General features: G+C 39.4%; 1 long non-coding RNA gene across 2 annotated transcripts in view; it reads left to right on the forward strand.

The window, feature by feature from the left end:
* Positions 1-25,546, forward strand: part of LOC142109390 (uncharacterized) — a 38,873-nt gene that overhangs the window by 12,744 nt on the left and 583 nt on the right. The window contains exon 3 of one of the 2 annotated variants that reach the window (XR_012680363.1): positions 14,357-14,385. The exons of the other annotated variant lie outside the window; for it this stretch is intronic. This is a non-coding gene — a long non-coding RNA (uncharacterized LOC142109390). Of the gene's footprint in view, positions 1-14,356; positions 14,386-25,546 lie in introns of those variants that run through there. 2 annotated transcript variants of the gene reach the window in all.

Consider the following 25,546-nt stretch of genomic DNA (forward strand, 5'->3'; position numbering starts at 1 on the left):
CACTCCACCCTTTGTTGAGGAACCAAAATCCGTAGGCTTTGCGTATCGTCTGGTAGTTTAACCTCCAGCTGCGAGCCCACAAATTATTAAAGTAATTACATTGTTTTCCAATAAGCATTGTCTATGCGATTTTTGTGGTTCCAAAGCACAAGCAATTTATTTAGCAAAAGCATAACAGTTCAATAAATTAGTACAGTACAGCCGATACATACGCTTGGTCCAGCATACAGTCAATAATCCTGAAGTCTGTGGTCAATGTGACTGCCTGCTGGTCCCAGAGCCCATGTTATATACAGTGAAAACAATACAGATGATTTGGCATGTTTCCATAGGTTCAGGCTTCAGGAGGGTCCAGTGTAATGCAGTCCATAGGTCAGTTCAAACGACACCCTCCAAGGGTGGGGGTCAACTTTCCAAGGGTGGGGGTCAGCTCTCCAGAGGATTAATACTAATTTTCCCGCTAAGAACTATTTTAAACTGGTCTTTTTGCATTACACAGACAATATCATTCTAACCATTTATTCCCTATCATCCATAACTAGCATACGGAATGTACGATCCTTTCGGCGAATGAACTGGATGTCTGCGAATAAATAGGGGCTTAGAATGATACCAGACATGACATGTTTCCCGTGACCTGAACCTAAGATCTCACTAATATGTACATATAACCTTATAATATTTAAGTATAAATCAAAAAACATCAGCTCATAAACAACTGTGGATTGGAACTATTATAAATATGAACTATATACAAGTGAATGTGTAAGTGCAAGTGTATGCGTGGGTTATTTATTGTGCGATTGCGCCATGACACAGTAAAGCAATATTAATCAATATACTATCTTTCATCCAATTATTCAACTTTGACTATATATATATATATATATATATATATATATCTATATATATATATATATATATATATCTATCTATATATATATATATATATATATATATATATATTAAGGATTAGTAGCAGTCCTTGAAGTACCCATCCTCCTATACCCTTGAACCAATCGTCCAGGTGCAGCCATGAAAACTATCCTTCTAGATAAGGGATCTCCAGCATGTTCTCCTTTAAAAATGTATATTTCATGTCTTATTTTTTGTAAGTGTTCATCAATTATTTTCTCTGTATCATCTGTGTCATTAATAAAAAATGTGCAACCTTGGGCTCCAAATTGAGTATATAGAGTCAGGCAGTACCCTCCAGACTAAGCTGTTAGATAGTCCAATATTAACCTATTGTCTTGTGTAAATGTATTAATTTGTTGGGCCACAATACTCATAAATACATTTCTGTATTGGGTGTAAACCCCTACAGTCATGGGTTGCTCTTTTCTTTATTCGGTTAAGTTAAACTTTCATATTGAAATTTTTCTCATTATGTATAATGATCTCTACATTGCTATTGGTGTGAGTCTGGTTCTTCCAGACCTAGCTTTCCTTTCTAGACTGGTACACATCTACAGCCTACAGCAAAAGAAAATAACATGCAATCAATATTCCTTCTGCTAATATCATTGAACACCACTCTCTGGTGTCTCTTGGACCTTTAAGTAACTTGTAAAATACATTTTACTTAGACTCCCATTGTCTGAAGATCTTGCAGTGGGATGCGTGTATCCAGGTGTCTTATTTCCCTGTACTTCCACTGCCATGGGAGTCGTCAATAAGACCTGGAAAGGACTCTCGTATCTGGGTTCAAGACTCTTCCTGATGTGCTTTCTCACGACCACCCAGTCCCCTAGTTGCAGTTTGTGGGTTATATTATCAAACCTAGGTTCTGGAATGGAAGAGAACACTTGACCATGTATCTCAGTTAGTTGGAGTGTGGTACAGTCAAACTTGGGGTCAGGAGTCACCATGTAATTAGACTCCCCTTGGGGTACTGGGGCTATGGTGGCTTCTCATTCGGCCTGCTCTACCAGTCTATTTCCCTTAGCTTCAGGGGTAGTGTCTCTGTGTGTGCCTTCACCTTCATCACTGACAGTTTGGAGGGCAGCTGGAATGCAGTGACCAGTGCCCTGGTATGTTCAGCATGTTGACTGGTTTGCTTGCTGAACCCATAAAGTCCCTACTTTCTATATAGGGCCATAATCATAATCGCATTTCCAAACGCAGACCTTGAATCAGTGTAAATGTTTACTCTTTATCCTTTTGCATATATGCATGCAAGTGGCAGGGCCTTTAGTTCAGCTTCTTGTGCTGACATGTGACTCGGTAGAGTCTGTTGAATCACCATTTCTCTGTGTGTGGTTACAGCACACCCTGTATTTATTATTATTAATATTTATTTATAAGGCGCCACAAGGCATCCGCAGCGCCGTACAGAGACAAACAAAATCACAATACAATGGGAGACAGCACAGTACAGTAAACACAGTAACTCAGTACGCTCAATGCACAGATAGAGAGGGCGGGGAAGGGGGAGGGAGGATCCGCAAATGACGGGGCCCAAGAAGGAGGGCGCGGAAGACAGGGAGACCCCCAGGGGAGAGGAGGGAGCGAGAGTGGACGTGGGGTGGAGGACCCTCGAGGAGGAGGGCTAAGTAGCTGGAAAGCAGAGTTAGAAGTGGTGGAAACAGGAGGAGAGATGGCCCTGCTCAGAGGAGCGTACAATCTAAGGGGAGGGGTGGACAGACAGAGAGACGCAGGGGAGAGAGGGAGAGTAGGGGGACAGAGGTAGAAGATAAGGTAGGAAGTTAAGTGGGAGACAGAAAGGCTTTAAGAAAAAGGTGGGTTTTTAGGGCCCGTTTGAAGCTGGACAGATTAGGGGAAGTTCTGATGGAGGGAGGGAGCTTGTTCCAGTGGAGGGGGGCAGCGCGGGCGAAGTTTTGGATACGCGCGTGGGAGGAGGTTATAAGGGGGGAAGAGAGGCGACGGTCAGAGGCAGAACGGAGAGGGCGGGATGGAGCATGAATAGAGAGGAGGGTGGAGATGTAGGGCGCAGTGGAGTTGGCGAGGGCCTTGTAGGTGAGTTTGAGGAGCTTAAAGAGGATTCTGAAGGGGAATGGGAGCCAGTGAAGGGCTAAGTAGAGGGGGGAGACAAAAGAGGAGCGGCGAGAGAGGAAAATAAGCCTAGCTGCAGCGTTAAGGACGGATCGAAGGGGGAGGCCAGTGAGGAGGAGGTTGCAGTAGTCCTGTATGAGGAAGACCATCTATGTAATAGCATGAACCATCTACAAAAAGAGTGATGTGTATCTTTAATGTCAGATAAAACTAGAGATTCTTGTCTCATTAGTTCTACACAATCATATTCAGAAAAATTTGTGTATATTTTTTTCTTCTTTTTCAAACTGGGATTCTCCCGCTAGAGGAACCCATTTTTCAAACTGGGATTCCCCCACTAGGGGAACCCTGACGTGTCTTCCCATCTTATGAAGCATGCAAAAATAATACTACTTCATATTTAGTAAGTCAAAGGTTTTGTTTGTGCTAGGTTTAAAATTTCTGTACTAGCATGCGGTACCATTAAGGTAACTGGGTGTCCTAGCACAATATATATACTCTTTTCAAGCGCTACAGCAGCTGCTGCTACTGATTTTAACACAATTAGATGCTGCTCATGTGATTGGGTTTAATTGTGTAGAGTAGTATGCAAGTGGCCATTGTTTGTGACCATGTATCTGTGTCAGTACCCATTGTGCATGTGCACTGACTTCATGAAAAAATAATGTGAAAGGCTTGTCATAATCTGGCAAAGCCAGTGCTGACGCTGAAGTTACTTCAGCTTAAAATTGGTTAAACATTTGGTTCTGCTCAGAAGAGAGTGTAAATGGCTTACTATCATCCAGAAGTGCTAATGCAGGAGCACGGATAATAGTTCATAAAGTATTAAGTCTTTTCCATTTATGTACAAACATTGAATTCCAATCTTTCCCATACCCATGATACAAAGAAGTACTTGCAGTATATGATGATTATAGTCCAGTAAATAAGGGCAGTGAATGTCTTTACAACACTGATTGACTGAAAACTATTATGAGGAAAAGAATAAAAACCTTTTGTTATCTACTATAATTTGACATTACATTGCATTACTTTCTTTTAAACCATCTAATATAAAATTTGATTAAAAAAACAAAAACAAAACAAAACACCATTTCATATTCAACTATGTTAATCCATTTCTCCTTCTCTCTTCAAAAACATACTTTCTGACCTTCTACGACATACAGAATAACCACCTAGTTCATGTATTTGCTACACGAATAGCCCATAAAGTATAATATCTCTTTCCAAAACACAGTAGTCATTACTCAGCAGAGTCTATGTTATTTAAATCCTTCATTAGTTTCAACTTATGTTTGTTGTGGCTGTGGACCAAAGTATATTGCAAACTTCTATTCAACTCTGGGAGTTGGATAAACTCAATCTGGATTGCCTAAAGGGTTTTCCTCTGTAGCTGGAGACCTTCTGTGAAGAGAAAAAAACTTTGCATAGAGATTAATATTTATTCATTAGGGATTACAGTAACTGTCATTAATTCATATTTCCCAATCAGTGTGTGTTTCTGTATGTATCATGCTTGTCAGTATCAGTACACCATTTTCAGGTAACCAGTGAACATTTTTGTGCAGCAAACAGCTGCTAATAAGACACTTGTTTATGTGTTTCTCTGTGTAGCTTAACTGTGAGACAAGGCGTTCCATGTTATGAAAATTTGATTTCCACAAAAGGCAGTCCCTAATCTCAGAAACTGGGAAGTGCGAGTTTTCAAAGCCACTTCTTTCTCATCATTACCTAGTACAGCCCCCTTGAATGACTGATGTGTCTTTCTGGATTTCAAACATTCAATCAACCAGTTCTCAAAAGGTTTCAGGCATTCAGCCATTTTGAAAGCAACACTGCTCTTCTCATAAATCAGAGTACTCTCGTTAGATACCTCGCATTGTGTCTGCAAATCACTCAACATTTGCAGACACAATGCGAGGTATCTAACAAGAGTACTCTGATTTATGAGAGGAGCAGTGTTGCTTTCAAAATGGCTGAATGCCTGAAACCTTTTTAGATCCCATAACCAATCACTAAATATTCACTCATATTTCCAGATTCTGTGATTTCCGTGTCGAAAGTACAAATAGGTTCACTTAAACAAGTCTCGCTCAAAGACGGCATTTTATCTCGTAGCATTTATTTATGGGCATAACAAACCCCTCTGATTTCTGAAAACATTCATCAGCACCATTTTCACACAAATTAAAACCGCTTGTAATAATTGCATGTAAAAGCTCACTACCACCTTTCTCTTTTAAGTTAAAGTGAATTGTTCCTCAAATTCACAGACAACATTTTTTGTTCAGCTACAAAAACAGCTCATTGGACCCCAGCCAGCTGGAGGCCAGTGTTTTCTCCTGACATTATCTGTACATTATTTACAGTTTTGTCTATCCAGAGTTTCGTGCAGTGACGGACCAAAGATTTTAAAACTTCTTTTGCATCTCTTCAAAAGCTTACAATTAAGCAATGCAGGCATTACATTTACAAATATACAAATTTTCCGACCTTGAAACATGTCTCTTGTAAAATGTTAAAGACAGACAAACACGGATCTTCCTCACACGCAGTAAGACAGAGACAAAACTCACATACAGAGGAAGAAAAATGAATTGATATCTTCCAGCCTACTGCTGTGGAACTACAAGTCCCAGCATTAAGCTAATTACAAGTCAGCTTCAATATATTATTACCACTCACCACTTCGGACACATTTTAGTTACTTTTGACAAACAGCGTGAACTTATCAATTTTACAAACATTGTCTGATAACAAAAAACAGTGTCCATCTAGAAGATTTCTTTCGCACTAGACGGATAGAGGAGAGAGATTTGCAGTTTCCCCGCTGCCCATAGCCCCCCTTCTTATCTCAACACATTGAAATCTTTTACACAGAATAAGAGTGGGGCACATTTTACTCTTTCAGCTGCGCAGCATCAAACATACATTTATAGGACACAACCTACTTGATTTATTATATCATTCAGCTTCTGAGGCAATTAGCATATCCACTCAACACATATCAATTCATTCTTTGGCTGTCCCCGCTTTCTTGAAAAATTACTTGCAGACCTTCTACTCCCCTCTTTTATTAAAATCTTTGCACATCATGTCTATGGGGGAGTTGCTGTCATCTATCTGTTTACTGTCTATATTCCCCATATTGACAGTATTCTGTTGAGTCCAGACAGAGACTCTGATCTAGTTTCTGTGGGTTGTTCTAACAGTAGATGTCCCATTCTGTTGAGTCCAGCCAGGGACTCAAATTTAGTTTCTGTGAACTCCTTGAGGTGGATGTCCGGTTCTGTGGACTTCTTACAGTGGATGTCCGGTTCTGTGGACTCCTTATACTGGATGTCCGGTTCTGTGGACTCCTTATACTGGATGTCCGGTTCTGTGGACTCCTTATACTGGATGTCCGTTCTGTGGACTCCTTATACTGGATGTCTGTTTCTGTGGACTCCTTACACTGGATGTCCATGCAGAATAGTCTTTTTGACAGTATCTGGGACAAAGATCTGCGAAATTCATCTAAACTTCTTTGATAAATTTCTGGGGATGGTGTTGGTGTCACACATGCACTCAAAATTCACTCATCTTTCAGAAATCTAATTACTAATACAATTACAGTAAACAAATTGAGTTAGTAAATACTGTATAAATCTGAGACTTAAAGATCTGCGTGCCTGATACCTTAGATGGACATGAGGAAGCTCTAAACAGAGGAGCCTGACAAGTAGAAAACTATACTCACACGGGTTATAGTCAGAGTCCCGTGTCCAGGGCAACCTCCAATGTTGTCTTTCCTTGGTTCAGGTCAGCAGTCTCGGTGCGGACCTCCAATGCTGTTGGATCTAAACAGTCTGTTCACCTGTAAGCGTCAGTTTACCAGTTTATGAGCTCATCAGCCAGAGAGAATAAAAGACACTGCAAGTTCTGTGTGTGCAATTAGCTCCACTTTATTGTTTACAAATTCACATATTTATAGCACTCTGGTTACACAAAATCACGTACTTCAGCAAACTACGCCCCTGTCTTATTTTCGTCTTAACCACTCATTGTGCATGGTTCCATTACACAGACCTTGCTACATTCTCACAGGAATTCTCCCAAGGGGACTGTGGTTATCTCCTGTCTGTCATATTCAAGGTCATGAATGCAGCTCCTCTTAAACAACAAGATAATAATGAATAACTTCTACAAACTAGCTGCATCTAAGCTGTTTTTAAGCTGTACAAGAACAAAATGGGTGACAGGTAACAAGATGACGTCAGCTCAGCAAAATCACATTTCTCAAATCTATCATTCGGTTCCACTTGAGATACTGATATCGAATCATAAATATTTTTTTATTCAGTGCATATTTTCAACTTGCACAAGATCGTCAAAGTTTGATGTTATACGATTTTCCACAATATCAGACGTAGTGACTTTGCCAATACACAATTTATGTTAAGAAGGTGCATCATAACTATTTCTATTAATGGAACATTAATAACCTAATGCACTGCAGTCATGTCAATGAGTGATAATATCGGAGATATTCATTGCTATTACTGTGTTTCCCCAAAAATAACACCTACCCTGAACCAGTAAAAAAACAGTATTTTTTTACTACTGAGTATATGTAATTCTATATTTTATTTTTATTTTTACTTTTCTAAACAAGTATTGTAAAAACTCAGTCTGTACATCAAGAGCCTCTGACGCGGTAAAGAGGCAAGTGTGATCCTCTCTTTCCCCAAGACGGGTAAGCGATGTCCGGTCGCATTCATTTATATTGTCGGCTGTATTTCACAAGAGCCACTGTTGTGGTAAAAAGACTTTTATTTTCTAAACGGATAAGCGCAGTTTAATTTGGATTATCGGCGGCGGCTGCAGTCGAGTTTCTGGATATTTTCAGACTTTCTACTTTTGAGGAGTATTTATTGGCCGCTGACTATCTTTACATCCTTGTCCTATAAATTGGCTATATTGAATGAGTTATTTATACTATAATAAATTACAAACTTTTTGTTTGATATGATATCAAGGATGCGATTTTTGAGCTGATGACTATTGCAACATTATATATACAGTCAAATCCATAAATATTGGGACATCGACACAATTCTCATATTTTGGGCTCTATACACCACCACAATGGATTTGAAATGAAACAAACAGGATGTGCTTTAACTGCAGAGTTTCAGTTTTAATTTGAGGAAATTTACATCCAAATCAGGTGAACAGTGTAGGAATTACACCGGTTTCTATATGTGCCTCCCACTTTTTAAGGGACCAAAAGTAATGGGACAAACTAAACAATCCTACATCAAACTTTCACTTTTTAATACTTTGTTGCAAATCCTTTGCAGTCAATTACAGCCTGAAGTCTGGAATGCATAGACATCACCAGACGCTGGGTTTCATCTCTGGTGATGCTCTGCCAGGCCTCTACTGCAAATGTCTTCAGTTCCTGCTTTTTCTTGGGGCATTTTCCCTTCAGTTTTGGCTTCATCATGCTCAATCGGATTCAGGTCAGGTGACTTGGCCATTGCATAACATTCCACTTGTTAGCCTTAAAAAACTCTTTGGTTGCTTTTGCAGTATGCTTCGGGTCATTGTCCATCTGCACTGTGAAGCGCCGTCCAATGAGTTCTGAAGCATTTGACTGGATATGAGCAGATAATATTGCCCGAAACACTTCAGAATTCATCCTGCTGCTTTTGTCAGCAGTCACATCATCAATGAATACAAGGGAACCAGTTCCATTGGCAGCCAAACATGCCCATGCCATGACACTACCACCACCATGCTTTACTGATGAGGTGGTATGTTTTGGATCATGAGCAGTTCCTTTCCTTCTCCATACTCTTCTATTCCCATCACTCTGGTACAAGTTGATCTTTGTCTCATCTGTCCATAGGATGTTGTTCCAGAACTGTAATGGTTTTTTAGATGTTGTTTGCCAAACTCTAATCTGGTCTTCCTGTTTTTGTGGCTCACAAATGGTTTACATCTTGTGGTTAACCCTCTTCTCTTGATTGTTGACTTTGACACATATACACCTACCTCCTGGAGAGTGTTCCTGACTTAGCCAACTGTTGTGAAGGGGTTTTTCTTCACCAGGGAAAAAATTCTTCTGTCATCCACCACAGTTGTTTTCCATGGTCTTCTGGGTCTTTTGGTGATGCTGAGCTCTCCGGTGCGTTCTTTCTTTTTAAGAATGTTCCAAAGAGTTGTTTTGGCCACACCTAATGTTTTTGCGATCTCTCTGATGGGTTTGTTTTGATTTTTCAGCTTAATGATGGCTTGCTTCACTGATAGTAACAGCTCTTTGGATCTCATATTAAGAATCGACAGCAACAGATTCCAAATGCAAATGCCATACCTAGAATTAACTCCAGACCTTTTACCTGCTTAATTGATGATGAAATAACGAGGGAATAGCCCACACATGTCCATGAAATAGGTTTTGAGTCGAATGTCCCATTACTTTTGGTCCCTTAAAAAGTGTGAGGCACATATAGAAACTGGTGTAATTCCTACACCATTCACCTGATTTGGATGTAAATACCCTCAAATTAAAGCTGAAAGTCTGCAGTTAAAGCACATCTTGTTCATTTCATTTCAAATCCATTGTGGTGGTGTATAGAGCCCAAAATATGAGAATTGTATCGATATCCCAATATTTATGGACTTGACTGTATTCCATATGTGGCTTAGGAACTTGTTGTTTTATTGGGATTTATATATAAGTTATGTGTAATTGTTCCATATAGCAATTTAGTTTTGTCATTTAACTATTATTAGTTACATTTAGGTGTCATTTGCACATTCTTCCTTTTTTTCTTGTTGTTATCTAAAGAGGAGGCTTAAAACTACCTCTATTGAATTGCTGCAATTGACATCTTTAGTAATTATTTTTTTATTTCTATTTTTTAATTTCCGATAACTTTTGGCGCCAGAGATTCTGTAGTTTTCGCTAGAATCGATCAAGTTTCATTCAGCACAGCAATTGAAAATGAAAAGACATCAGCTGTGGTTGCTCCCTGGAAAGATGACATCATTAAGTTTGCAGTTGCTCATTTCGAGAAAGTCCAACCGAGAGATGATTACCATGAGCTATTGGAACTCACCATAATTTTCTTGGGAGGCATTCCTCCAAGTGCAGGACATTTCATATTTCCTGGAGCTATCCTTCCGGTTCGCCTGATGGCTTGGGCCATTTATTCCATCAAGATGTGGCTGTTACAAAACCAGTACATTCCACAGCAGCCAGGGTTCAGCGAGTCATGGAAGACTCGCGGGATATCGTACTGTGCCAAAGTTTGGCATCATCTGCAGGAAGTTTGTCTGTTCATTACTGCCATTTATGTGAGATACTGGTTCCAGAGTTCATCACCAACTGTAGCTCCAAGGATTGACTCTGCCTTTTCCAACCTTGATCTGAACAAAGAAGTTGCAATGGTAGCCAAAAAGGCATTTAACAACCATCAATGGTATCTTTAAGAAATACTGGTCAGTTTCAGTTTCTTTGATGATCAAGTGTCAACAGAAAAAAAAAACCTTATGGCTGCAGCTATCAAACACTCAGATGGATCTGACAACCCTCTGAAACGTATTCTACCAGTTCTTCAGCCAGCAACAAAGGGCTTATATAACTTTGTCACAAGATCAACGCTGAGTTTGTTCAAAATTCTTGGTCTGTCTTAGGAATTCTTGGAGTATGATTCGGTGGAATGGCAAAACCTTGAATCATACTAAATCAGTCAGAAGATTGCAGACTCTGTGAGGGTAGTAAATGATCTTTCTGAGAGAGGTGTGGCGCTAATCCAAGAATTCAATGCTTTAATAACATGAAACGAGGAACAGAAACAGGTCCTTTTGCAAGTCGTGGAGGAGCAACGCAGTAAGTTCTGTATGCCAACAAAAACTGTTGTCATCAAGAGATCATTATCAAAGTGACTAACGTAAACTTGACGATTGTTTAAAATATTTGATGAAAAAAGCCATTAATATTTAAAACATTATGAAACAAATTACCGTTCTGCATTATCACAATGTAATCGTCATATTATAAACTTTGGTGGAGTTGTGCAAGTTCTAAATATAATATGATTTCAAAATAAAAATTACTGTCATGTTTTTTCATATAATGGCACATTTTGGTGGGTTGGTGGTTGTCATTTTCTTGTAGTTAAGAGGCTTATTTGTCACACCTCTCCTGCATTGGGACAGGCGAGGTCCCGGGAAGTATACAGGGATGACTATACAGAGTTAATTCCGTTCACAGACAAACTCCTAGCCTACACAGAGATGGTCTAATGAGGTAATTAGATCAAACAGAGGAGACTTGTGTACGTAAAATCTGAGTTGGACAATTGTGTTTGTGGATGATGCTAAAAGAGCTGGTCAGTTAGTAGAGAGCCAGACTGTGTTTAGCTAGCATTAGGGTCACCATGAGGTGTGACATTGTTTACTGGTGTCATCCTGATGAAGTATTGCTCTTAGTTGTGATGTCAACAATAAAGCAACATTTAATTTGATGTAAGAAGCTGTGACTGAAGCCTGCGGTGTGTCGGTGTCAGAAGTGTTATAAGTGGTGTCATCTGGGATCTGTAAAGGACAGCCAACACACAGCTGTCCACCCAACCTCCAGATGAAAAGGGTGGTGATTGGAAAGTATTGAATGCCACTATCATACCAAACTGTTTAGAAAACTGTCAGTTGCAGTGGAGAGAGATTGCTAGTTTGCTGACAAAGAAAATGTTTTTCTGTGGAGAGAAATATATGAGCAATATTACTTGAACTGTGCAGCCTCTGTTGTTTTTACAAAAGAAAGCAAATGTTTTAAAAATTGCTGAGCATTCTAGTGCCACACGTTGGTTATTCACTGAGTTGAGCGTGGTCCACAGAAGTCTGCTGTTTACCTGTGTGGGAGGCAAAAGCACCTGTTTTGTTTGCTAATTGTCTGTAGAGTTGTATGTAAAAGGCGGCAATAGAGATCAAGAGTAATTGCTGCCAGCATAAATTTTCTTTACTCCAGCCAAGATGAACAAAAGAAAGAATAAAGTATGTCAGAGAGAAAGTGTACAAACAGGTGGGACTGAAATTGATTCCCAGCAGGGTGAACTGGAAAATGGCATGGTAGTTTGCAGAATAGAAGTTGAATAGAAGTTGAAAAATCTCATGCTCTCCGTGCAAGCCTGGTGTTACCTGGCCAGGAAAGTGTTTGAATGGTTGGAGCAAGCTTTCATAGAAGATTATGTGGGCATGGCAGAATATGATTGCATGGAGAGGACTTTAAGAAAAGAAATCTCCTAGCTTGAGAAAGAATTGTGGGACGCAAAGCAGAAGTGTGTGGAAAAGATAAAAGTCTAAGAAGCTGTTTCTGAGTCCCTGAAAAGTGAATTGCGATAGATGTTTGGAGTAAAAAGCGGAGTGAAAGCTCTTTAAGAGATAGCAGCAGAGAATGAGGAAAGACCGTGGAAGCTTTTAAACAACAAATAGAGTAGAAATACCAAGAGATTGCTGCACTGAAACAAGAGCTTGTTATGGCTCAGCCCCAGGACACTCCCAGCACTGTTCAGCCAGGCATGCCTTGTGGTGCCGCAATTGGTCAAGGTCCAGCTGTGAAGTTGTGGAACCGAAGGGGTTTGAAGTGTAGACAGCTGGGACACATTGAAGCCAAGTGTACTAAATCGCATAAACATGATCGGAAAGGAGTCCACTGTGAGCGGGTCTGACTGGACATGCCAGCATCTGAGACACTGGTCGGAAGCCCATATCTTAAAGGACCGGCATGTGTACTTGCAGCATGTGGATCTCAGTCGTGGGAACTTGCTGTGTCGGAATGCTATCCAGGAGGACATGGCAACACTTCCACAAAAGTGTCACCATTTAGGCAAGCCTGGACAGAGGACTAATTATCCAGAACTGTTACTTGTGCCGAACTTTGCAAGTGATTAAAGAGGTGATGAGTATTTACAACATGCATTTAAGTTGGCTAATGTTGGCAGGTGGTGTGCCAACATATATTGTTAAAGAAAATGTTATGTTTCGTATTGCTGATGTGAAGGGGAGGAGAGTAGAACAGTTGGTGGTTCCAAGAGTTCATGTACTGCTAGTGTTGAAGGCTGCACACACACACAGTTGAGTGGCGGACACTTAGGGGATGGGAGAACAATGGTTAATGTTCTGCACAGGTTTTACTGGCCTGAAGTCTGCCAAGCCGTGAAAAAGGTCTGTACGGGTTATGCATTGTGCCAGAAAACCATTGTCATAGGTCAGCCGCAAGTAGAAAGGGCTCATAAGCGTTCTTTTAAAAACAGAAGGGGCTATGAGTGGAGAGAGATAAAGGGGGAGGGGGGGGGGGGGCAGGCTGTTTTGGAACAGTGTTCTCCGTTTGAAAGAAGATAAGGTCCCTGTTAGTGTGCTGAGGGACATGGTCGAGACAAGATAATACATACTGATTAAACAAATTACAAACAGATAACTTGTAATGCAGATCAAGTTTTTACAGGTCAGTGAGTGAGATTGATGAATTGATGGCAATGTCCAATGTGAAGTAGGCCTGGGCTCGAGAATAGAGGGCTAGCGAAGCAGACCTAGAGATACAGAGGGTGATGGAATAGTAGAAGGAGAACACAAGAAAAGAGGACCCTGCTCGTGTAAGCTTACATCCTAAAGGGATAGGGTGTGGGAGATCGTTCCTGAATGTTGCTGCCCACCTTAGTTTCCTCTCCTGCCGCAAATATATAATATTATGAGATACATATATTAAATATATGCACTGACTACTTTGTTCCGCTTTTGATTCTAAACTGTGTTTGTGTTTTGGTTTTGTAACTGGTTTTGCCAAAATTTCGTGAAAGGTTTTGGATCTAGATTTAATTAAAAATTGTGAAAAATATGTAAAATAATGTCATTTTCAGCTGTTTTTGCTCCTACACTACTATTTATAGCATTAACGTTCTTTTCCAGTCTATTTTTTTAATGATCTCTTCACAACTGTCCCAAATATGTTTTTAATGATTCCTTTACAACTGTCACCAATTCTGCCCAAAGTCTGAAGCATGGGCAGGCTGGGCTGGGGGCATGGGGACATCTACCCCCCAGGCCACTCCCAAAGTGGGCTATCTTGGACTGGGTCACTGGGCCACCTGCATTTTTTCCTTTAAAATGTTCCTAATAGGCTGCTGAGTTGAGTCTTGCTCCTCGGGCTAAACTTTGCCAGCCATCCCCTGCTCTGCAGCGACCTTCTGTAATGAAAGATTTTGTAATTTTGCCATTGTTGCATTTGCTTTCTCCCATTCAATTCCCAAAATAATGAATCAAGTTTATACAATTTTCTATCTCCATCACTTAGCGTAAAACACCAGCTATCATCTCTCCATCTCTGCATGTATTCTTTGCCAGGGCCAAAGTCAGTCCTCTTAATTTCCTAGAATGTGGACCTTCAATTGTATTTTAAAGACATGTTTTGGGCAACCAAATCTGCATCAACTTGAGTATTATACATACTTACATGTGTGGGAAGGGCATTTACTGGCTATCTGAACTGTCAGTTTTACATATTTCTTACACTTCACTAATAGAACATATAAATATTATTTATATACATTCAATATTTATATACATGGGTTTTGGGGACCACCTCTGCTCTAAGTCTCGGGCAGTCCCCTTTACCCTGGGGTTGTATGAAGTTTCCCCTGGGAAACTCATTCTTCAGTCCTCTCCAAAATATATATACAAGCTTCCTGGTTTGATTTAGAAGGGCAGCATTATGGCACAGTGCATTTAAGTTAAACGAGGTATTATAGCTCTGCTCTTGGCTACCAATAAATGCTCTGCCCATCGAGAAGTGCATAGTCTACTAGTCTTTGAAGTTTTTGGTATGAGTGCAGGCTACCTTCATCTGTTTACTTTTATAAATGTCTAACTCTATTTATTCATACCACTGTCCATCCAATGACCTCTGCCTGGATGCTGTAGCTTCACTGTCTATGATGCATGTCCTATAACATTCAAAATGTAATGTGTGTGTGCAGTGTTTGACATTTTGTAATATGGGTGCAGGCCACCTTCGTCTATCAGCATCAACATTAATTTATATACAGCAAATTATGTAGCGCTTTATAATTGAGTATCTACTTTTCTAAATATCTACTGCTGCCTCTTTCTATTTAATGACATCTGTTTGTTACTGCCTCTTCACTCTCCATGATGCATGTGTCACGAATACTCACCTCTCCCCGTTCCCCCGCCGCTCCGTCGGACCCGGAAGCCGCACTTCCGGGTTTGGCGGTCACGTGATCGCTACCTAGGGCGGTCACGTGATTACTACCCCAGGGCGGGGAATTCAAATGGGACACACTATAAAAACATAGCTCTGACACTTGGTGAGTGTCAGAGCAACTTACCTGTTCCTGGCTCCTTATTCTTGTGTCCTCCTCATTCCTGCTTCCTGTGTGCTTGATCTTCTGTGTACCGAACCTGCTTGCTGACCTCCCAGATTACCTGTGCCCCTGACCCGGATTGCCTCACGCTCCTTTCTCTATACGTTACCTGCCTTCCTGTGTACCGAGCCGGCCAGCTGATCACCCTCCTGTTCTGGTGACCCGTGTACCGATCCGGTTTGTTTAACTCCGAGACTGCTTCCTGATTCTGTCTTCATTGCCTGTGTACCGACCCGGCCTGTCCGACTACTCTCATCTTGCTCCTACTCCGCTGTACTACATCTTGGGGCAAACCTAAGGACCGCGACCTGCGACTCCTGGCAGCAAAGCCCAGCCCGCCTTGCGGCGGTTCTTGGTGAATACCGGGGAGATCGTTAGACTCCGCACCTCAGGTGAGCCAGCGTAAATCAAGATTAGTAGTGAATCCAGTAAATCCGTTACAGCATGCTGTCTAATGTTCCAAATTTAGTGTGTGTGTGCATAGCGTTTTAACATTTTTATCTTTTGCACCTTACTCTAATTTCTTGTTGTTGTTTAATTTGTCTAATGGGCTTGCTTCAGTTGCTGGCATGTCAGATGACATTTTTGTTGTAGCTGCTGCAATTTTCTACATTCGAAAAATGTCGAAAAAAACTCTCACACGCAAACACACAGTTTTAAATATAGATATCAAAAAATTGACAATTATTGAAAAATAGAAAAGATTAGAATACATAGCATTTTTTTTGGGGTGTGCAGTGCGTTGACCCTCACACACAAACACCCAGTTTTTTTAAAAAAAATAATTCAGATGTCACTACCCCACACAGTAGAAAAACTTAAAATTTTAAAAGAAGTAAATATATTTGTTTTTTGGATTCTCCTGCGAATAATCATACAGGAAAAGTACAGTTTTCCTCCACTAAATATACTACTTAGTTCAGAATGATATCTAACTCAGTCTAGATACTAGTACAATTATATATGCATTAATAAAAACCAGTAGTCACTAGTCCGTCTAAACTCTATGAAAGATTGAAATTAAAAGCAGTTGATCAGCAAACTATTCTAGCTGACTGATCTCTATAGAACTGCTTTACAATAATCACACAATTCTATTGCTTTCTATGTCCCTTTTCACCCTGAACACTATTTTCAGAGCAGAGCAACGCAGCTAAGCTCATCCCTTTATGCTGTCTGTTTTAAAATATCACTTAAGAAAACGAGAGAGGGATATAAATAGATCGCGAGTTTTTCATGGAAATTTTACCAGAAATGACATTTTGCCTCGTTTTGAGATTCGAAATTGGCACGCGAAACAGAGTCATGACTCAGTAAAGGTCGGATCCCCAATGTCAGATCTTGTCGGATTTCTCCAAGTCCGAACCACTCATCTCTAAAATATATATATAGCTGGCATTCCATTTGTAAATAAAATGCAGATGTTAGATTAACTAAATTTAATAATATAGCTTTCCACTCTAAAAATTTAACATTTATCTTTACAGACTTGACAAACAAATTTATTGCATAACGCTCTACGTCCGCATCATGATAATTTCTACAAAATTAGCCCTATAAAAATAAGAAATGCTGATAAATTTCACAGATGTGTCAGATATACAAAATAGAATAGTGTAGGTACAATAAGTGGTATTTAATGAGAAATGCAAAACTCTCATTACACATGTTGGACACACTGGGTGTCATTTAGGAGCAGAGCAAAAAAAGGAGCCAATTTGCACCTTGCAAAACCATATTGCAAATTTAAAATGTGTGGACAGATTTAGAGTAGGGAGGGGGCATGTTCCAGCTCATCTCTAAATTGCAGTGTAAAAATAAAGCTGTCCAGTATTTGTGTGCTCAATGCAAAATCAGCCAGTATTTTCCTTGCATGGAAAAATAAATAACTGTATTTATACCCCTTGCATTTCAACATAGTTTGTTCAGAAGCAAACTTGCACCTTTTTTTTCTTTGCTATATAAGCCCAAAATTAATATAATGAAATGTCAGTTTCACTAGAGAGAGACATACATAAGAGAGAATAGTGAAAGATGAAATGTGAGTGTCTTGGAGATCCCAGAGGGGAAATAAAGTGCGACTGCAGAGGGGGTAGAGGACTGTGAATCGCGTCCTTTTGGTCCCATGACGCAATGATATAATTATATAATTTTGCTAATTTGCTTCAAATCCCGTCATGTAGACCCCCATACTGTCCATTTCACTAGGAGGTGGGCAGGAAGTGGGAGAATGGCCTGCTCTCCTAGGAGACCTACCCAGAATTCTGGAGTATGCAGATATTCCGGAAGAGTTCTCAAGTATGGAATGGACTACTGTCAGCTGGCCTTCTCTGTTCCACTTCTCCAAGCGTAAGGGCCGCAGGTTCAGCATATGTTCAACTAAATATGGCCCCATTTTCATGTGCATGCATCGTCCATATAAACATATTTCTATACAAAAGGACTTGCATCCATCTCTAAATAAGACCGAAATTTGTAAATTGTGAAGATTGTAGTCTACAAATAGATATAGGATAACAACTGATTATTCTTTCTGCTGTGTGGTGTGGTTGGGGTTAGGACTAGGAACATTTAAAGATGCAATGCCACTGTGAGAATACTGGGTATATCTGGCCCAATTCTACCCACTTCACACTAGCAGGCCACCCAGGGGTGCCTTGCTATGCCAGGGAAGCCCATCCAGTATCTTCTAGGGTTCTTATAGTCACATGCAGTTAGAACAGTACATCAGTACATTTATTGTAATAAAAACACCACTAGAATACTAATTACAAACTGTAAATAAATGGCAGGCAGGTTCACCACATTATCTGTCCCTTACCCCACTAGCTTTAGGAGCTTCAGTCACCTGGATGTCCTGACTTGCAGAATCCAAGACCCATAGGGTTATTCTGAGCTGCAGTTGTACTAGCAGAAACCTAGACCTCAACGCTGGAGTTCTTCCTGGGATCCAAGACAGTGATGATCACCGGGTCTGCTGGTAGAGAACAGAAGCCTTCACCAGTCTGCCCTGTACTTTCCGGGAATCAATCCTCAGAATAAACACCCCCTCCTACCCTGGAGTGGCTCCTTATATCCAGGGTCAAATTTCCACAGTGTTTTCCCCTCCCTGGGTGTCTCCTTCTTAAACATTGGTGGATGCTGGACCAGGGAGTTGGAGTGGAAGTGGAGATGATCTTGCCTTCCACAGTGAATCCCCTGCTGTGTCCCTGCCACAATGTCTGGGCCAGTCCTGTTGAAGTCAACGGATAATAATTGGCCTTCCCCACCTCCAGATCTAAAATAGCACCCCCTCCTGGAATTAACCCCTTTCAAGCTTTTTTTTAAGCCAAAACTAGCTCACAGCGGATCAGGATTTCCTGTAGAGAAAAAGGGGGGGGGGGGGATGAATGCAGCTACAGCTCACCTGTATCCGGGATCCCACCTGAGCCCTACCTGAGCCCTACCCATAACCCGCCTGGTTTCAATTTAAAAACAATGTGTAACAGCATCACTGCAATATCAACAATATAAAACAAACAATATACATTTTTACATTGAGTAACATATAGTGAAATTTTTTTCTATATAGGCATAGCTACAATATCAAGTAGTTTGACACTGTATTTGCACTCTGGTGATCTGGGAACATTAACAGAGCTATAAAAAGTACATGTTATGCTCCACATTTTGTGAGAAACAAGGGGCAGGCTAGTTAAGGTGATATCAAACTCATTTCATCACAGCCACATAGACTTTTTTTGTTAAACAGCAGGGGGTAAATGTATTAAACAGTGCATTTTGAAAATCGCCGATATTCGGCGAGTTTGACAGCTAATTTTAAAAGTTGCTTTTTAAGACATTGTCGTTTTAAAACTCGCTGTCAAACTCGTCGAATATAGGCGACTTGCAAAAGGCGCTGTTTAGTACATTTACCCCCAATCCTTGTATCTTTGTAGCATGAAGCCAAAAGTGTTTTTCCCATGATGTCTTTCTATAATTTTGTTTTCCAACAGCAAAATCTCTCTGTGGGACAAATTAGTATGAATACTACTGCAGAAAAGTGCATCTAGAAGCATTTGTTATCTAAAGCTCATTCATGAGGATATTGTAAACTGATTCTGATTCAGAGCATGTAAGTAGTGCCAGAAGAAGGAGCATACTGAAAAGAGGAGCATTATAAGGCATTTTTGCTCACTACATTATATGTCATGTGACTGTGGTTGCCATGTTAATCCCATTACACTTGGCAAGCTGTAAATTATTAGCAGCTTGGAGAAAAATGCTAAGCAAAATAGAACAAAACAATGTGTATTTTAAAACTTTGCTAATCTCGAATGGCTGTCTATAATTATTTATCCATGTACAGAAGACATCTTGTGATAATGACCTATTTGCTGTGTAGGGGAATGGTGCTAATTTGCTGTGCAGTAGAATGGAGGTCATTTGCTGTGTTGAGGAATAGCAGTCATTTGCTGTGTAAGAGAATGGCGGTAATTTGCTGCACAGGAAAACGAGGGTTATATGCTGTGTAAGAGAACACTGGTCATTTGCTGTATAGAAGAATGAAATTGATTAGTAGGGGAATAATGGCATTTTGGGGTCACTTGCTGAGTAAGGGAATGGCTGTCTGTTTCTTTGCAAAATAATGTGGCAATTATTAGGTATGATATGCCATATTATGCTGCCCTGTACATCTATGTATCCATTAAAAACACAAAAAATAAGCAGACAAGTAAGTATTCAATAAGATTGAGATTTGGTTCGTGACTCAGACCAATTCTTTTCCGAGGGTTTTGGATTCGACTGAATCCTTAACCAATTGGTTAGATACATTCCTACTATTTAACCATTAATAGTAGGGGACAGATTTGTCTGCCCATCTGTCAGAGAAAAAATGTAAATACTTTTTTACGATGTGATGTTTTTCCATTACAGAATGTTTTCCTGCAGTGAAATATAGAGACAACCAACAAGTTCTGAGATTTCTGTGAAATAAGTATCCTTCTTGGTTCTCTTTTTGTAGCGTTGTAAAAAAAAAAAATAGGTCACCAGGTGCAGAAGCCTGTTTGTGGGCGTCTGTGCACAGAAGCTATGGAACATTTGAGCAGAATAGTGCCCTTAATCTCTCTTACTAAATATCCTGTTATCTTCCCAAACATCTGTTCATACGATTTTAGACCGAATTTAAGCTCAAGTTAAGGCAAAGCTTCTGCCAGCACCATTCCCTATAAACATTGAGCTTCTAGTGTCTAACTCCTTTGAAAATACTATTCTGTACAGATCACAGTCCAGCACTCTTTCTTACCTTTTCTCTGGAAATGAGATTATGATCATTGTAATGTGTTCTGGCAAACTAGCAGGACAGATCTATGACTCTAATTTTAAATCAGTCTGGGGCTAAGTTGAAATAAAACATTGTTATAGGAAAGGAAACCTATGTGATATTGATAGGCTGAGCTTACACAAAAATAGTTTTCAAATGGAAATGAAAGTTAAAGAAGATTGTTACCCATTTTCAATTCATATACTCTAATGGATAATAAGATGATTTGCAAATCTTTTTTTCTCATTTTGTTTCTGCTGCCTTGCTGCTGAAAACGTTTAGGGGGAAATCTACTATTGTGTGGTTAAGTGTGCGGCTTTAATACCACCATGTGTCGCGTGAGGTTTTCAGCCCCAAACCGCAAGGTTTATTTTTCATGCTTGTTGTAGGCTGAAATCTTAAACTTCATGCAATATGCAGCGTTTTTAAGACCACTAAATCGTATATAGGAGTACTCTGTATCAGATAGGTCCTCTAGGGAGTAATCGGGCCCCCATACCGAGATGACTGGCCCGATGCTGTATAGCACAGGGCTCCTGCTGGTATCCCTGGCCGTTGGATACTAGGGTAATATAAATAAACTTATAATGCCCCCATTCATATGCCCCTTTTCATATGTGTTAAATTATTAGTGCCAATCTCCTATTATTAAATAAAATAATGCCCCCTCTTTTATTATTAAGTAAAATAGTGCCCCCTCCTTTATTAATACGTAAAATAGTACTTCTTTTTTAAAAAAAAAAAAAAAAAAGAGGGACCCTAATAAATAAATACTGACATCTTCATGCTGTTTTGGTCTGACATAATCCAATGGCAAAAGAAAACAGCACCCGCTTTTAGCTGGATGAGGGTCTGGCTGCCTAGGTAGTTAATAGCCAGTCAGCCAATCAGGAACAGTCTCTTATCTTGACAGGATGAAGGGAGGGGGGTTTTGTTTCAATTTATTTTTTACCCTCTGACAGGCAAGTTAGCTATAAAGTATGAGTTATCTTGCCTGTCTGTACTATGTCTAAAACAAATGCCATTTTTCTGGCAGTTTTATATGCAATTTTGCAAACCACATTTTCTTAAATCGCATGATTTGTAAACCTGCCATTTGAAAAGATCGGGATGAAGGTTTCAAACCGTACAAATTTAAAAACATGGTATTTTATATGCAGTTTGGCCGTTAGTAAATCTTAAGTCTTTCCTACTGCACATAAAATCGGCCAAAAAAGTGCAATTTTGGAAAATCGAACTTTAGTAAATTTCCCCCTTAAACGTAATTCTGCAACACTTAATTTCCTTGAACAAAGAAAATAAAACTCCTGGCTTTGTGCCAAGTTTTAGGCTTTGTACACTCCCAATTAATCTTATTTCTGTAACAATTTCACCAACGATTGAAATTCCTGATTTACCTAATTTACCTTCAGATCTGTGTTCATTATTTCTCATAACCATCTGCTGAAAAGATTGTGATTCTGTACACACTCTACAGATATCTGCCTATGCTGTTGGTTGTGAGTACATACACACTTCCACATCTGCTTGACATTATTCCCTCGTTGATGGTGATTCTTAGGAAGTTTAGAAAGCCAAATCAACAGATGCAAAATGTTTTGGTACAATAAAACATGAGCGTGGGAGCATGCTCACTCTTGGCATATCTGCACAAAAATGAATCGCGTGATCTGCACGATAATTGCATAGACGTGTATCCAGCTTTATTGTAGTAAATAGAGACAGGGATAAATACTTTGTCCAATTTTAAGGTTATGACAATGCCTATTGCTCGGTTCCACTGACTGACCAAATAAATGAATTTAGAGCAGATTCGCTGATTTGTAAAATATTCAGCAAAAGCAATGAATCAGAATACATGCATTCATCACAAGGTATCAGATTTTAACAACTCTTTCTTGCCTATGCACCATTTTGCACTTTATAACCTAAAGAAAGGAATACGTTGAGCTGCTACTTTTGTTAAAGCAAGACTGGCTCCTTCTTCTACTCACACTCACTTTTATAGAGATGTAGTCAAGTTGTCATTGGTTAACTAGCCAGCTGCCTGTCACTCTGCCATGTTAATTTCTGTCTCATACATAAACTATTTGAGGTTCCTATGATTTCTTAGCTACAATAGTTTTTCTACATAATAGTCATCCTAAATATTTAGTAATAGAAATGTACAGCAATGCTGTGTTTGATGAAAAGCATTATTGCCTTTTATTGCCACTCAAACAGCATTTTTGGCATATCCCACGTTTTTTGTCATTTTGAGTTAAAAATGTTATGAAGATAAATTTAAAGCTGTCAAGTGAGACGTCAATTACTTAATCAATGGGATCAGCAGAACATACATATTAGATAGAAGCAAATAATGTTATAATTGAGAATCACAAAAAAATTAAAAATACACATAAACGCAACATAAGAAATAGAGGAAATAAATTACTCAGTTAGTGCTTTTGCTTTTATCTTCTTTTATTTTTATTTTTTTTGTAGAAAGAGCAGCATGAATCTACACAAAACCACACATTGATAATAACAACATAATAATAGAAAAAAATGCAAATCAAAATCTTTGCTTAATCATTTTGGTGAAAAGGGTAGAATACGTTGACTTGAAAGTATTTTGCATTTAAGTTGAAATAATGGATTACTCACGTCATAACTTACTTAGCCCTAGTCGAGAATTTTTTCATGAAAGAAGACAAGCACAAATAGATTGTTTCCTGCTATATAGCCAAGATAGTCTGACATAACTGTTATATTTGATTGAATATCGTTTACAATTTGCAGTGAGAAATTATATTGTATGCCAGACAGATTTTTATTTTTATTTTTTTGTGTACGGCTGAAGAATGCCTACAGGACCATTTCCTCCTAGTTAAGAATTAATGAACCAAATCTTGATTGATTTGTAAGCCTTTTGGACAGGCATGTATCATTGGTAATGTCTGGTAGTTTGCCTAAAAGCTTCCTTTTATTTAATAATCAGGCCATGTTTACATCATTGGAAAGTTTTTTTGGTATCTTTTGCAAAGCAAATTACATTATAAAGTATGACTATTCAATTAACCTGTCTGTTCCTTCTAAATCATCTTCATAAAAATACACAGGATACATATCATTTCAATTCTTTATTTCAGTAGACTTTTTTCTCTTGAACAACCTGGGATGCCTAGTGTACTGCATTTTCTAAGCTACATTTTAAAAAGAAAATGAGACGCATTAAACATTTCACTTAGTTTTATTGAATTAGAACTCTTTATAATATAATACATAATTCCTTCCCAATTAAATTTATCTTCTAGTATATGACATCAATAATAAAATGTTTACCAATTACTGGAAATGAGGAACTGTTTATAAATATAGCAGTTAAGTTTGAAGACATTCAATCCAATTTTTAAACTTTATCATTTAAGTATATAATTTGTAAGGTTTGTCCACATCCAGATAAATAGACATGAAAATGCGTATTAATGCGTTATGTTTGTCATCCTTAGTCTATCAATTCCATGACTTTCCAGCTGTTCTTTTGCAAACTGGGTATTTTGACTTGCACTCGGAAAATACAAGTTTACATCACCTACAAAAAGGTGGAAAAATCCAACTTTCCTGCACTAGTGAAGAGACCATGAGTATAGAGACTACAGAGGAGTGAGACACTCTGTGTTTTGGGTTTATTTGCCAAACCATCCTTGTGTTTTGGTGTTAGTTTTGGTTTGGCAAAATCAGGCTGGTGTTTTATCTTTCTTCTTAGATTTCAACCAAAAAATACAATTTTAAACCATAAACCATTTAATTTTTAACAAACTACAAGGGAGGGAGCGCAAAAAACCATATGAGATCACATATAAACGTGTGTATAGAAAAATGAGTCATTCTGAAGAGCTCAGAGATTTCAAGCGTTTTACTGTGATAGGATGTCACCTTTGCAATAAGATGGTTCATGAAATTTCATCCCTGCGGAATATTCCATGGCCAACTGTAAGTGATACTATTAGAAAGTGGAAGCATTTAGGAACAACAGCAACTCAGCCACAAAGCAGAAGACCACGTAAAATCACCGAGTGGGGTCAATGAATGGTGCGTAAAAGTCGCCAATGCTCTGCTGATTTCATAGCTGAAGAGTTCCGAACTTCCACTAGCATTAATGTAAGCACAAAAACTGTGCGTAGGGAGCTTAATGCAATGGGTTTCCATGGCTGAGCAGCTGCATGCAAGACTCACATCACCAAGATCAATGCCAAGCGTCAGATGGAGTGGTGTATAGCACACCGACACTGGACTCTGGAGCAGTGGAAATGTGTTCTGTGGAGAGTCTGGGTTTGGCGGATGCTGGAAGAACGTTACCTGCCTCACTGCAAGGAATATAAATACATGGTTTGATGAGTTCAGTGTGGAAGAATTTGACTGGCCCGGACAGAGCCCTGACCGCAACCCCATCAAACACCTTTGGGATGAACCAGAATAGAGATTGCGAGCCAGGCCTTCTCGTCCAACATCAGTGCCTGACCTAATACATGCTCTACAGAATGAATGGGCACAAATTCCCACAGAAACACTCCAACATCTTGTGGAAAGCCTTCCAAGAAGAGTGGAAGTTGTTATCACTACAAAAGATGGACCAACTCCATATTAAAGTATATGTACTTGAGTACAATGTCATTACAGTCCCTGCTGGTGTAATGGTCAAGCGTCCGAATACCTTTGACCATATAGTGTGTGTGGGCGTATATGTGTGTGTATATATATATATAATTGGTGGTGGGGGCAGCAAAATTGGGGTGGGGTAGTGGCGGTAACC

This window comes from Mixophyes fleayi, chromosome 1 (genome assembly GCF_038048845.1).
Source record: "Mixophyes fleayi isolate aMixFle1 chromosome 1, aMixFle1.hap1, whole genome shotgun sequence".
In the NCBI taxonomy this organism is placed as follows: domain Eukaryota; kingdom Metazoa; phylum Chordata; class Amphibia; order Anura; family Limnodynastidae; genus Mixophyes; species Mixophyes fleayi.